The sequence below is a fragment of the Tamandua tetradactyla genome, chromosome 4 (genome assembly GCF_023851605.1).
Source record: "Tamandua tetradactyla isolate mTamTet1 chromosome 4, mTamTet1.pri, whole genome shotgun sequence".
NCBI lineage: Eukaryota > Metazoa > Chordata > Mammalia > Pilosa > Myrmecophagidae > Tamandua > Tamandua tetradactyla.
The window spans coordinates 33,723,508-33,736,928 of NC_135330.1; the positions used below are offsets into that span (position 1 = coordinate 33,723,508).

At 39.8% G+C, this 13,421-nt stretch overlaps 1 protein-coding gene across 2 annotated transcripts in view; it reads left to right on the forward strand.

Moving 5' to 3' along the window:
* Nucleotides 1-4,711: 4,711 nt before the first annotated feature.
* SOAT1 (sterol O-acyltransferase 1) overlaps nt 4,712-13,421 on the forward strand; it is a 99,648-nt gene continuing 90,938 nt past the window's right edge. The window contains exon 1 of one of the 2 annotated variants that reach the window (XM_077157126.1): nt 4,712-4,729. The gene's annotated coding sequence lies outside the window, so the exon portion shown is untranslated. Of the gene's footprint in view, nt 4,730-4,767; nt 4,890-13,421 lie in introns of those variants that run through there. The other variant, XM_077157127.1, reaches the window with a different exon arrangement.

Consider the following 13,421-nt stretch of genomic DNA (forward strand, 5'->3'; position numbering starts at 1 on the left):
ACAGCCTTTCCTGGGGAATTCACTGAAATCTTTGTATCAGAGTTCACAACTTGCAGCCTGCCCTATGGCATTAGGATTTGCCAATCCCCACAGTCATGTGGGCCATTCCTAAAACAAATGTTTCTCCCTCTATATACATACATATGCATAATGTGTATTCATAGTATAAATGGACTCTGAGATGTAATTTATGATCCTAGAAAGGTACCTTAGAGGAATTAAGTGGTTCAATTATTTCCCATGGCCTCAAAGGACTTCAAAGCTAAGCAATATTTTAAAAGTACAAAAAAAAAAAAAAAACAGAAAAAAAAAAACCCAACTATCAAATCATTGCACCATACCATGGTGCAACAGACTATCTGGTTCTTAAGAAAGATATAATTACCTAAATGTATGGAGAAGATCAAGATAAGTATTTATTGTCAGAAAAGCCAAAAGAGATGCTGTAGTATGATAGTCTAGAAAGACTGACAACTTTCAATATTGAAAGAACGAAAGCTGAGAAACTTCATTAAAAGTGAATAAAGTTGTATTAAAAATTTACCAGAGAAAGAAAATCAACTAAGGAATACCTAACTCAGAAAGAGGTACATACTTCGGTTAAATAAAATCAAGTTCTATTTTGCTTACCAAATAATAAATTAAATTCATTTTCTTAAGAAGAGTCACAAGCCATCAAAAATACAACAAAAATATAAAAATATCAATTCGTGAATGTAAAATTCTTAGTGAAAAATTCTATATTTGTATGTGTCTATATACATAAAAAATGATATGAAGGGATGAGCACCAAAATATTAATGGTGGTTATCTCAGGGTGGTGGAATTTCAGATGATTATTACTATCTTCCTCAATACTGTTTAATATTGTTTAAATTTTTTTCAACAAGCTTGTATTATCTATTAATATCTAATACATCCATTTTCCTTGTGGAATTTTAACATATGTACATTAGACTACTAAAGGAAACAACCACCTTCCTTTTGGGGAAAGAATTTAATATGGCAAACAACTTTTAGTACTAATGTCAGAGAACATGAACCGGGTCACCAGCATAGCTATGTGGTGCTCTTCAATTCTTCCATGGGGCAGTAGTAGTACCCATTCATTGGTGGTGATTCAAGGACTTTAGAGGGTGTTTTCTCACATGTGTACATCTCTTGAGCTATTCTTATGTCTATGGTGGTGTCTAGAGTGCAGTTTGCTGTTTAAACTACTTAGGGCTAGAGAGAATCCACGGCGTGAATCTGGCAGCCTACTACCTGGGATAGATCTGTCTCCTTTGTATATAAAGACTTCTGTTTGAAGAAAAACAAGTGATGACATAGTATGTAAGATGAATGAATCACTAGGAGAAAGAATGAAAGTGAGTTGTCTTATCCCTATTCTCTTTGGGATCCACCCACTGTCTAAGCATAAGCCAGACTTATGCCTTCAGTTGGCTTCATTCATTCATCCAAAACACTTACCAGGTGACTGGGTGTTTTGGGAATACATATACAAGACAGTATTCCAGCTGTCTGGGAGTTTTCAGGGACACACCGTTTATCATCCATGTCCTGGTTTGCCTGGGCTAGTCCAGATTTACACCTTTGCCCCACTGTCCACTCTTAATCACAAAATCAGATGAATCCAACTGTTTTCTCTGCCTGGGTGCCAATTGTGAAATCACACATAATGGGATGAGACAAAGATTACTGCTTACTTGGAATGTTTAAGAGAGATGTGACTCTTTAAATCTTTCTTTACTTTAAAAACAAAACAAAACTTGATTGCTCATTGTTCATTTTCTTCATTTCTCAGTAGGACATGGACTAGCCCAGCTTAAATATTAACCCAAGTAAATCTTATTCCTGTTCGTTCACCAGGATGTAGAGTCTTACTTCAGTCAACATTAACTCCAGCTACCCATCCTAGTAAGCCGGAAATCTACAATACATCCAAATGCTCTCTAACTCTGTTAATTGTCTCTTTAAATATCTTTCAAATATGCCTCCTTCTTTACATCTCCCTTGCCGCTGCCTTAGTTTTAGGCCTTTATCTCTCACCTATATTTGGCAACAGCCTTCCCACCTCAATTGCATCTTCCTCCAGCACTGTCTCCTAAATCATGACTCTTTAACCTTCTTCACTGGCTACCCCCTGTCTACCAGAGTCTAGGGGCAGAATGCTTCAGCATGGCCTACATACTCTTTAAACCCTGACTCCAGCTTTACCTCTTGCCACTCCTCAGTTGGTACCCTACACTGTGACAATACTCGACTACCTTTACATCTTCTAGATGGTTCTGGCACCCTCTTGTCTTGCGGCCTTTTATCTTTTTTTTGCTTTTCTTTCTTTGGAATGTCCCTTTCCCCTTGCCTGAACAAACTAAGCCCCTACTCTTTCAGAAGGGTGGGTTCAGTTAGCCTCCCTCTGTTCTCCCTTCATTCTCCTCCAGCCTGTGGTAATTAAGTCCTCTGCTCCCAATGTATCCAGAAGAAAAGATGTTCTTATTCACTTTTGTATCTCTAGCACCCAGTACAAGTTCTTTACACATTTTTTATTTTTTTTTGAATAAGATGAAGCCAACATTAGCATTTAACTGAGCCTTGATCCCAAGGATCAAAGGATGTGAGATTCTCAGGCTGTTGGTGGGAGTGGCTGTGTTTGGGCAGAGGATTTCAGGTTCTCTCCAATCATACTGCATGTTCTTCCCTCTTGCAATAAATGTTATTGCCATCCTCCCAGCTGCTTAAGGGAGTCACCTGGTTCACTATCTTTCTTCATATCTGTACTCAAGAAAATATTTGGAAATCCCTCCAGTTCTATTTCCTTGACACTCACCCTAATCTAAATCACCACCTACTGTCCCATGGATTTGTGTATGGATTCTCCCTGCTTCTATCCCTGCTATTCTCCAAGTCATTCTCTATAAAATAGGATGATTAAAAAAAACAAAACAAAAAGTAAACCCTTTTAACTTTGCACTCAACAACAAAAACAGCAAAAATCCAAGCAACCTGATTTGTCTTCTGCTTAACTCTGAAACCTCAATCTCATACCCTTTACTCACCACTAGAACCAAGCCTACTCAAAGAAGCCCACCTTGTTCAGCCTCAGGGCCTTTGATCTGTTATCTGTTTAGAATGCTCTTCTTTATGTAGGTCTTAGCTCAGATCATCTCCTCAGAAAGTCCTTCCCTGACCAAAACAAAAGTTTTCTTCTCAACACTTATCATTATCTAAAATGATCTCATTTATTTATTCTTTGAATATTTATAGTCTCAACTAGAAACAGAAGCTTCTAAGTGCAAGGGTCTCATCTATTTTATTCATTGCTGTACATCTAGCACCTAGAACAACAGATAATAGTTTCTGAATGAATACATGAAACAACTAAAAAGCAAGTCTTCTTGTCTACAAAGGAGATGATCAGCAGAATCCCAACCAGTCACTGTGTTCCTATTGCTCTTTAATTGGTGGGAGGGGGGAGGTGAAGCACAGAAGTTGGGATCTACAGGACCCTCTCTCCATCCAGTTGGCAGAAGCAACAATCACAATTGTTACAGATGCAAAACTGAGCAGTATTTAACTCAACTCAATGCTGAAGCCTGTCCTGCTTTGGGGTGACCAGTGCTGCCTGCTTTACACCCAGGGGGATTTGTATAAATCCATTCTGTTAAAAGGTCCACAGAGAGTGGTCAGGTCAGGTGAATACAATCTACTGGCTCAGGGAAGACTGACCGGGTCAAGGGTGGCCATCCCAACTTGCTTGGAGTAGCGACGAAGTGATTAGCTGAGCTTGAACTAGTTTGCAGACTGTTAGTGTGGCTCTTCAGTCTCTCCTCCTGCCATCATTCTCTTCTCACTTACCTTTACCCTAAATCAACTATACCCTTGCCTTCACAAAATCTAAGGATCAGTTGTGGTACCTAACCTGGGTCTTTACTTTCTTTGCATCATTATTTTTTCTTTGATCACTGAAGTCCCAAAGAGCAGGAAAGGACTTTTAAATTACTTAATTACCCCATTCTTTCATGTGTTTTACTACTGCCTCCTCATTTGGTTTGCCTGCTGCTTAAAGACACAGTCAAGTATGACTTACAAAGCATAAAGCATCCTATGACAACCCCTCAGGCCACGCTTCTATTTTGTTCCTAAAGGGTCAGCTCTAACTGTAGTGATCCACAGTTTCTGAAGTGTCATTTGGGAGTCTATAGATGAAAATGCCAGATTCCCAGTTCCGTAGTACCACTCAAGGTGCCGCTTCGTACTTGCAGGAAGTTTTTCCGTTCAAGCTGCCTTGGTCCTGTTTCTGCCGCAAATGTGATCGCTGGGGTGGAATTGGAAAAGCAAGCTATTGTCGCCAGAGTCTAGACTGCTAACGTGTAGCTTCCCTCACAGGACACCAGGGCCAACTAGGGGCTCACGTAGGGCCCGCGTGGGCCGGAGGGGGGGGCGGGGCGGCTGCTGGCGGTGGGCGGAGCCTAAGGCCGCCGGGACCACTAATGGAACGCTGAGAGAGCACCCGCCGTGCGCGTGACGCAGCGGAGGGGGCTGGGAGGTTGGGGGCGGACGGGGCGGACGGGCCTGCGAGGCCGATGCTTTATCTTCGTCCGCTGCTGGGCAGACGGCATTGCTGGCCCTGGGCATCCAGAGAGCGTCCCAAAGGTACCTCCCCCGTTGGCAGCACAGTGACGACGACCCGGCTCAGCCCGCTTTGCCCTCAGGCGGGCTCCGGCTTCAGGTAATGGGCACGCTCCCCCATCTCTTCCTCATTTCCCGCCTAGATCCACCCACTTCAGCCTGAGGGAAAGAGGTGGCGGCTGCAGCTCCGGCCCGGCGGGCCTGGCCTTACCCTGGCCCGGCTCCTGCTGCCGGGGCTGAGAGGCGGAGAACGGATCCGGGTAGGGGGAGGCTCCGCGAGTCCCGGGGAGTTGGAGGGTTTGTGGGAGCGGGCGGGAAAGTTAGTCTGAAGCCCGGATCCCTGGCATTTTAAACCTCGGGCGTTTATTAGGTGTCTGTCACACCTCGTGGCGTCTCTCAAACCGGCAGTAAAGAAAGTTATGGAAAGGGGGACATTTTATTCTTTGAAAACGTAAACCAAAAAAGCACTCAGGAAGTCAGCTTCTTACTGATTTAGGGAAAAAGTGAGGAAGGAAAGGATATAGCACTACAAAACATTGAAATCTGTTCGTCTAGGCACCAAAGCCTTTGATCAAGCTCTGATTTTATTTTTAGGTATTAAAATGTAGTTAATTTTCTTTCTTTGCCCTTAAATGTTAATAGCTGTACAATTAAATCATACACACAGAGAGATTTAGAGCTTATTTGTAAGTGGGAAACAGTTATAATCTTTACTCTCCATTATTTATATACAGGATAGATTCATTGGTTTTATCTTAATATTTGTGGTCACCATCTGTTTAAACTTTAAACTACTCTTTTTTTTTTTTCAGACTGCTACTTACCTTTCCCTTAATGTAATGCTTAAGTTGGGCAATATCGAGGAACGGCTTGTTAGGGAAGTTTATGTGTTACCTAGTCATGAGAATGTATTTCCGAAGGAGTTTTGATGTATTTAAGAGTAATTGTTTAAAAAATGTGTTTCCATTCATCATGCGCCTAGGGTCTGTCAGAGATTTCACATTCTCTTAGAATAAAGGCCAAAATACTCAGTGATCCTCTTCTTGCCTAACACATTTTGGGCCACTTCCTCCTGGCTTTCTGGGTCCAAGACACACTGGCTTTATTTTTGTTCCAAGAAAGTCTCTTTCTCTTATCCACTGGTTTTCAGGAGTTCCCTCCACCTCCAGCACTCATCCTTCTCCCTTGCCTTCTACATTCTTCAAATATCAGCCCACATACTACTTCGTAAGGAAAGCCACCTCATCCTTTTGGCATTTGTTTAAAACCTTTTCCAATTCATTCTCACAGGAAACAGCTCTCTTCCGGAACATTGAATGTTTTTCCCTAGTTAATATTAAGTTCCTTCATCTGTCCTCCAAGTCATTCGTTCATTGGGCCAGGTGTTGGCCATACACTGAGACAAAATAAGACTAGCCCAACCTTCATGACACTTACATGCTAGTAGAGGAAACAAAGCATCTAATTACTAACACAGAAATAACTGATGATTAACTCCTGCCAAGGTGAATACAGTGTTAGGAGACTTAAGTCCTGGCCCAAGTTTTAAACTAAGGCCAGTCGAGCTTGATATGTTAAATTTGAAATCTTTTGTTTTGGAACTTATCACATACGATAAATAATTTTACTAATCATACAGTAAATGAGAATTTGTCCATGTACTTCAGTTTATCTGATTGACTTAATGTCCCAGTTCTTTTGTATGTAAGATGTTGGAGGGTTGTACTAGGGCAAACCTTAGGAGGGAAGAGGAAATTTTTATGTTGTGGATTGTAAATTCCATCTACAGTCATGCCTCTTTCCTCCTGCTGAATCTTGTGGTGATGTAGCAAACATTTCTTTAACCAGAGCTGGAGATCAATATTTGTGTTATGGATTTATAGGTTCTTACTGGAAACTTTATTAATAGGTACATTGCTGGCAGGCTAAAGTTGACACTTTCCAACATGCTTTTTTCTCAAACCAATTTTTTGTTTTGCTTGCTTAAGGCAAATTAGATAGTGTCACAACTGAACATTACAAAACTGCAATGCCCAGATTAGATTCTTAAGAAATTCTTATTCAACCACGTATGTCATTGTACTTTTAAATAGCTATCTAGTCATAGCTTTATGCCACCTCAAGTGTAAATATTTCCACTGCCAGTTACTGCTGTGTGACTTGGAACAAGTTAGCATTTCTGAATCTCCCCCATCTTTTAAAATGGAAATATTAAATGAATGTGATGGCATTCTAAATATTATTGTCTTAGTATGCATTAGTGCTGGGTTCCTTCATTGCTGAACCTCTTCAGAGATTAGTCTTATGATCACTATTTTCACTTCCTCAAGTCATTTTGCAACTCACTCCATTATTTCTTTTTCCTCCTTCCTGAATCTATACAAGTAGATGGTAGCTATTATGTCCCCAAATTGTAAAATATTCCATAGCCCTTTTCCCCCATTTTTCATCCAACTTAACATTTCCATGGTGTTCACCACAGATTACATCTTCTTGAATCCTAGTACCTGATTTCCAATGCTGCTTGTTCCTTATTCTCCTCTAATCTCTCTAGGCCTTCTTGCTTTTTTCTTTTTGTTGTTTGTCATGTGATACTGGGAAAGTTATTTAATTACCCGTAAAATGGGATAATAGTCTGTATTGCATAGGCTATTATGAGGACTAAATGAGCTATAACAAGTGCTCTGTGTTAGCTGTATTTTTCCCTCCATAGCATCTTTTCTTGATCTATGTTTTTTCACTGGGAGATTTCATGTGCTGAAGCCTTAGCTGCCTCATGTAGCCTGGTGAGTCGCAGATCTCCATTTTCAGCCTAGGTTTGTATACTCAGATGACTATTGGTCATTACTTCTTGGCTGACCCACAGGAACTTCATGTTGAATGCAGACCTTTTTCTCTTCAGCCTGTATATACTTAGCTTGGTTAATGGAGAACTGTTTGCTAAAGCTGCCAGAATGGAATATACCAGAAAAGGGTTGGCTTTTACAATGGAGATTTGTTAGCTTTCAAATTTACAATTCTAAGGCCATGAAAATGTCCCCGTTAAGGCATCAACAAGATGATACCTTCTCTGAAGACAGGCTGCTTGGTGTCTGGGGTTTCTATGTCAACTGGGAAGGCACTTGGCCCGTGTCTGCTGGCCCTTCTCACAGGATTCCATTGCTTTCAGCTTCCATGAGTCCTTGCTTACTTCTCTGTTTTAGCTCTCCTTGAGTGTTTTCCCTCTAAGACCTCTCCTCTTTTTCTACCTTTTATTCTCACAAAAGTCTCCAGTAAAGGATTACGACCCACCTTGAATTGGGTAGTCACATCTCAATTGAAACAGCCTAATCAAAAGGTCCTACCCACAATAGGTCTACCCCCCAGGAATGGATTAAAGTAACATAGCTTTTTCTGAGGTACATAACAGGTTCAGACCAACACAGGCACCCATAACCTTGGCTGATTTAGAAAACTAATGTGGTCTTTTTTCCCTTAACTGCCTTTTAAATGTAGCTACCTGTATATCTCTTAGGTGCTTTAGTATAATGTTTGTAAATTTATCTTATCTTCATCTGATCTTCCTTTTTCATTAATTCATTCGTTCATTTAACAAACATTCGGGTCTTATTTCAGTCCTTTATCATTTTTGTGTGTTCTAATTCTTCATGCCATTTTCTCTTTTCTCTAGCACATCTTTCACATTGTTGCTTGAGTTACCTTCTTAAAAGACAAATATCAAGTTGCCCTCTTGTTTAAAAACCTCTATCAGCAACATCTTGTGTATGTGATAAGTTCCATACTCCTTAGAATGGCTTCTAAGGGCTCTTGATTTTTTTGTCCTTGCCTGCCTTTTGCCCTTCCATTTACCCTGTATTCCAGCCTTTTTTTTTTCCTGTAAGATTTAATTTAGACTTTACCTTCTTCAGGAAACCTGCCCTAACTGTCCCTAAACTTTACTGGGCACCAGTCCTGTTTATGGTGGTGCCAGTATGTTTTTCATACTCTACATATATTTCAGTCACTGTTCTCTAATACCACTACACATTATATATTTTTTTGTCTTTCTCCTGCTAGATTTGCACTCCATGGGAGCACAGACTGTTGTATTCATCTTTGTATTCCCAGGGCTTGTGACATAGTAGAGTTCAATAAAATATTTTCATTAATGAGTCTCATCAAGGTCTCTACCTTTTCATATGCTCTTCTTGGAGTGTTCTCTTCCTCTCATCCTGTTTATAAGCCTAGCAAATTTGTATTTCTTCTTTGAACCTGGCTCTAATGGCATCTCCTCTGACGACTTGTTTGGCTTTGCCAGATGCTAGCCATTCCCTTTCTTGATCCTTTATATATCTATGTATAAGGAGTATAGTGGGGTAGACCTGTATACTGTTCTTATTATAGACTAAGGTGCTTAATACACATGAGTTTTCTAGATAATTGGCACATAGTTTTTAAGTGTCAGAACTTTAAAAAAATTATTTCAATGAAATTTTTTATTAATTCTCCTTGCCTTCTATGTTTACATCACTGTGGCCATTTTTAGATGTTTCAGGGTCATCAAAACATGAACTTCATCTAAAGTCTGCTTTGTTACAATGATTCCTTGGAGACTGGTAAAAAAAATATAACTCTTTTGCTGCTACACTAAATAACCTTTGCCTTTTTTTTTTTTTTTTAAATATGTTGGTGCCTACTTTAAAATTTTTCTCTTCTCCTTTGTTTTCATTTGTAGTTGTGCTTCTGGCAGTCACTATTTTCTGTTTGAAAGTGGGGACAGGATTACCTACTTTATGAGGGTTGATAGGTTTAAAGGAGATAATATACATAAAGATCTTAAGAGAGTCTTTGGCAAATCATAAGTACCCACTAAAAGGGAGCTTATTAACAACTGTAGCATTGACATAATAGTCCAAATTTTTTCTGTCTCAATGTCCTTTTTCCTTATAATACAACTTACATATTTTAAATGGATACGAATTATCGTTTATTGTATCTCCACATAAATAGCTTTTGAATTGGAGCTTTTGTTCCAGACTTTGAGGTCTACAAGATGTTTCTGGAAAATTTACTACTGTGGAAAATGACGATTGCTTAAATTGAATGGGGGTGGGGGAAAGGCTTCTGACTTTTCTTTTCAATTGCTTTGACACTGTCCTTTGGGTGACTCAGGGGGTTTCATATTTTCTTAAGTTATCATTGGGTCCCAAAGCTCTTGCTAAAGTAATTTGATGCTCTATGAATTCTGCTAATTTGCTAGCACTGATATGACTCTTGAGTCTACTATTCCATTTGAACTTTTAACTCCATTCATATTAATTTTTATTATAAATATTACAAAGGGTGATGTTTCTGTCTATTTAGGTCTGTCTTTTATTCTTAGGTTATATGTTTGGTTTTCATAAATTGTCCAAGCCTGGAGTGGCTGCCATCTTGCTGTAGTATTGTCCTTTTGAGCCTTCTCTCTTCCATTCTTAGATCACATCCAGTACCATGTATTGGATTTAACTGTCATTATTTCTTTAGTTTCTCTTTCTTTTTTTCTCCCTAATTGTGGAAACATATACAACATAAATTTTCCCATCCATCCCCTCTTAAGTATACTGTTTGGTGGGATTAAGCATACTTAAAATATTATAGTAACCTCACTACTACCCATTGCTACAACTTTCCCTTTGCTCCAAATAGAAACCCTGTACTCATTTTGCATTCATTTCTCATTGCCTCTGTACTCTACTTTTCTGTCTCTGTGAGTTTGCATATTCTCTCATATTTTCTTTGTGGTTACCATGAGGCTTGAATTTAACAGCCTACCAATTTAACTCCAATAGTTGCATAAACTGTGTTCCTAGCATAAATAAACCATGTTCCTATGTCTGCCTTTATCTTTACTTTTTTCAAGTGACTTCAGCTACTTGTCTAGTGTCCTTTCCTTTCAACCTGCAGAACTCCCTTAACATTTATGTAGGACTGCTTTAGTGATGACAGAGTCCCTCAGCTTTTGTTTATCTGGGGATGTCTTGGTCCCACCCTCATTTTTTTTTTTTCTGCATGGGCAGGCACCAGGAATCGAACCTGGGTCTCTACCATGGCAGGCAAGTACTCTACCTGCTAAGCCACCATGGCCTGCCCACCTCCCTCATTTTTGAAAGACAGTTTTGCCCAATAAAGAGTTTTGATTGGCAGTTTTTTTGCTTTCAGAACTTTAAACATATCTTCCCACCTCCTTCTTGCTTCCATGGTTTCCAGTGAGAAATCAGCACTAAATTGACCCCCTTGTATGTGACTTTGGCATTCAACAGTTTGATTACAACATAGAGTGGTGTGATTCTCTTTGGGTTTATCCTGTTTGGAGTGTGTATGTTCATGAATGTATATATTCATGTCTTTCATTAAATTTGGGAAGTTTCCAGCCATTATATCTTTGAATATTTCCTCTTTCTCTTTCTCTCCTTTCTCTTTCCTCCTGGAACTCCCACAATACAAGTATTGGTATGCTTTATGGTGTCCCACAGGTTCCGCAGTCTGTGCACTTTTCTTTAGTCTATCCTCTTTCTGTTCCTCAGACTAGATGATTTCAGTTGTTTTGTGTTCAAGTTCCTGGATTCTTTTTTTTGCCAGCTCCAGTCTTTAGCCAGCTCCAATCTGCTGTTGAACCCTTCTAGGGAATTTTGATTTGTTACTGTTGTCTTTAGCTCTGTTTGATTCCTTTTCATAATTTCCAACTCTCTGTTGATTTTCCTCCTTGTTTTCATCTGTCGTTTTCCTTATTTCCTTTAGTTCACCCCCACCCCCCATATTATCCTTTAGCTTTCTTGAGTGTACTTAGGAGTGGTTTTTTTTTTGTCTGGAATGTTGTAGGTTTGATCCTCCTCATTGATGGTGTTAATGCTTAATCTTCTCCTTTGCCTAGGTCATTGCTTCCTGTTTCTTTGTATGTTTTATAATCTTTTGTTGAAGACTAGAAATTTTAATATTTTAATTTGTTATTGCTGGAGTTAGATGCTGAGGTGTCTGTTCTTTAAGCTTGTATCTGTGATGGTGTTATGACAGATGTGCTAGTTTATAAGCTGCTGGAATGCGATATACCATAACTGGAACAGCTTTTAAAAAGGGGAATTTAATAAGTTACAAGTTTACAGTTCTAAAGAAGTGAAAGTGTCCATATTAGGCACCCACAAGAGGTTACCTTCACTCAAGAAAGGCTTATGGGTCAGGAACACCTCTGTTGGCTGGGTGGTTGTGGTTGGCATCTGCTGGTCACTTGCTCTTGGGCTCTACTGCTTTCAGTCTTTGCCTATGTGGGGGTTCCTCGCTTTGCTTCTCTGGGGCTGGCTTTCATCTCTTAGCTTCCCTCAGCTCTCTTCAGATTCTGGCTTGCTTAACATCTCATGGTGATGTTTGTTGGGCTCCAAGCATCTCCAAGTGTCTATGTCTCTGTTCTCTACAGCAGCTGTTCTCCAAGCATCTACATCTGTTCTCTCTGTCCCCTCTGAGGCTTCTATCATTTCTCTCTCTCTCTTAAATGTTTCCTGTTTTAAAGGATTCAGGTAAACTAATCAAGACCCACTTGGAATGGGTGGAGTCACATCTCCATCAAATCAAAAGGTCGCACCCACAATTGGGCATGTCACATCCCTGTGGAGATATTCTAATCAAAGGTTCCCAACCTACAGTATTAAGTTAGGATTAAAAGAAACTGCTGCCTTCACAAGAGTGAATCAAAATTAAAACATGGTTTTTCTGGGATACATAATACTTTCAAACCAGTGCAGTAGAGCTTTCCTTAAATGCTAGGAGCTAACCAAAAAAGGGGTGGGTGGCTGGGAGGGAAACACACTTTCCTAATCTTTGCAGAGTACCAGGTGGGAGTTACTAACCTTCAGATTTAATTCATACAATGAGTGTAGAGAATAGCTCTGGGGGTCTCCCTGGTTCTTTCTGCACATGTATCTTAACCTTGGACACGCACATTTGGCCATAGGGTATTCTCTGTTTATACAGATAGGAATGTTCCTTCTTCCCTAGGAAATAGTTTCTTCACTGATCAGCAGTGCACTGTATGCCTTACCAGCAATACCTTGCCCCAGAAGCCACTAGGCTATTCTCCACAACATTAGCTAGGAGAGCTCTGCAAGCCGCTTTTATGTAGGGTAAATTCTAAGATAAGTGAGTCCCTCAGGCCACTACCACACAGATTGAGTCAGATGTGCATACTCCCAGAATGTGTGCATGGGTTACTCTATTCCCTCGGGAAGTGAGATCCTACTGCTTTTAAGTATTGTTTTTCTTGATTCAGCCCTGTAACTGCAGTTCTTTAACTGTTTTCTGGAGCTTTGAGAAACATGTTTCTGCCAGTTCTTGCTGGTTGTTCAAAGCTTCTGAGGGGGTGGAGCTCTGAACTTATTACTCTGTCTTGATTGGGGCGATGCCTTTGCCCATCTTTAAAATTGGGTTGTTTGCCTTTTTATTGTTGAGTTGTAATAGTTCTTTCTGGATATGTGGTTTGCAGTTATTTTCTCCCATTCTTTAAGTTGCCTTTTCAGTTTCTTAATAATATCTTTGGCACAAATGTTTTTAATTTTGATGAGATGAGGTCCAATCTGTCTTCATTTTCTTTTGTTGTTTGTGCTTTTGGTGTTAAGTCTAAGAATCCTTGCTTAATACAAGGTCCTGAAGATATTTCCCTGTTTTTTGTTCTTAGAGTTTTATAGTTTTAGATCTCATATTTAGGTCTTTGATTCTTTTTTTTTTTTCTGGGTGGGCAGGCACTGGAAATCAAACTCCGGTCTCTGGCATGGCAGGTCAGAACT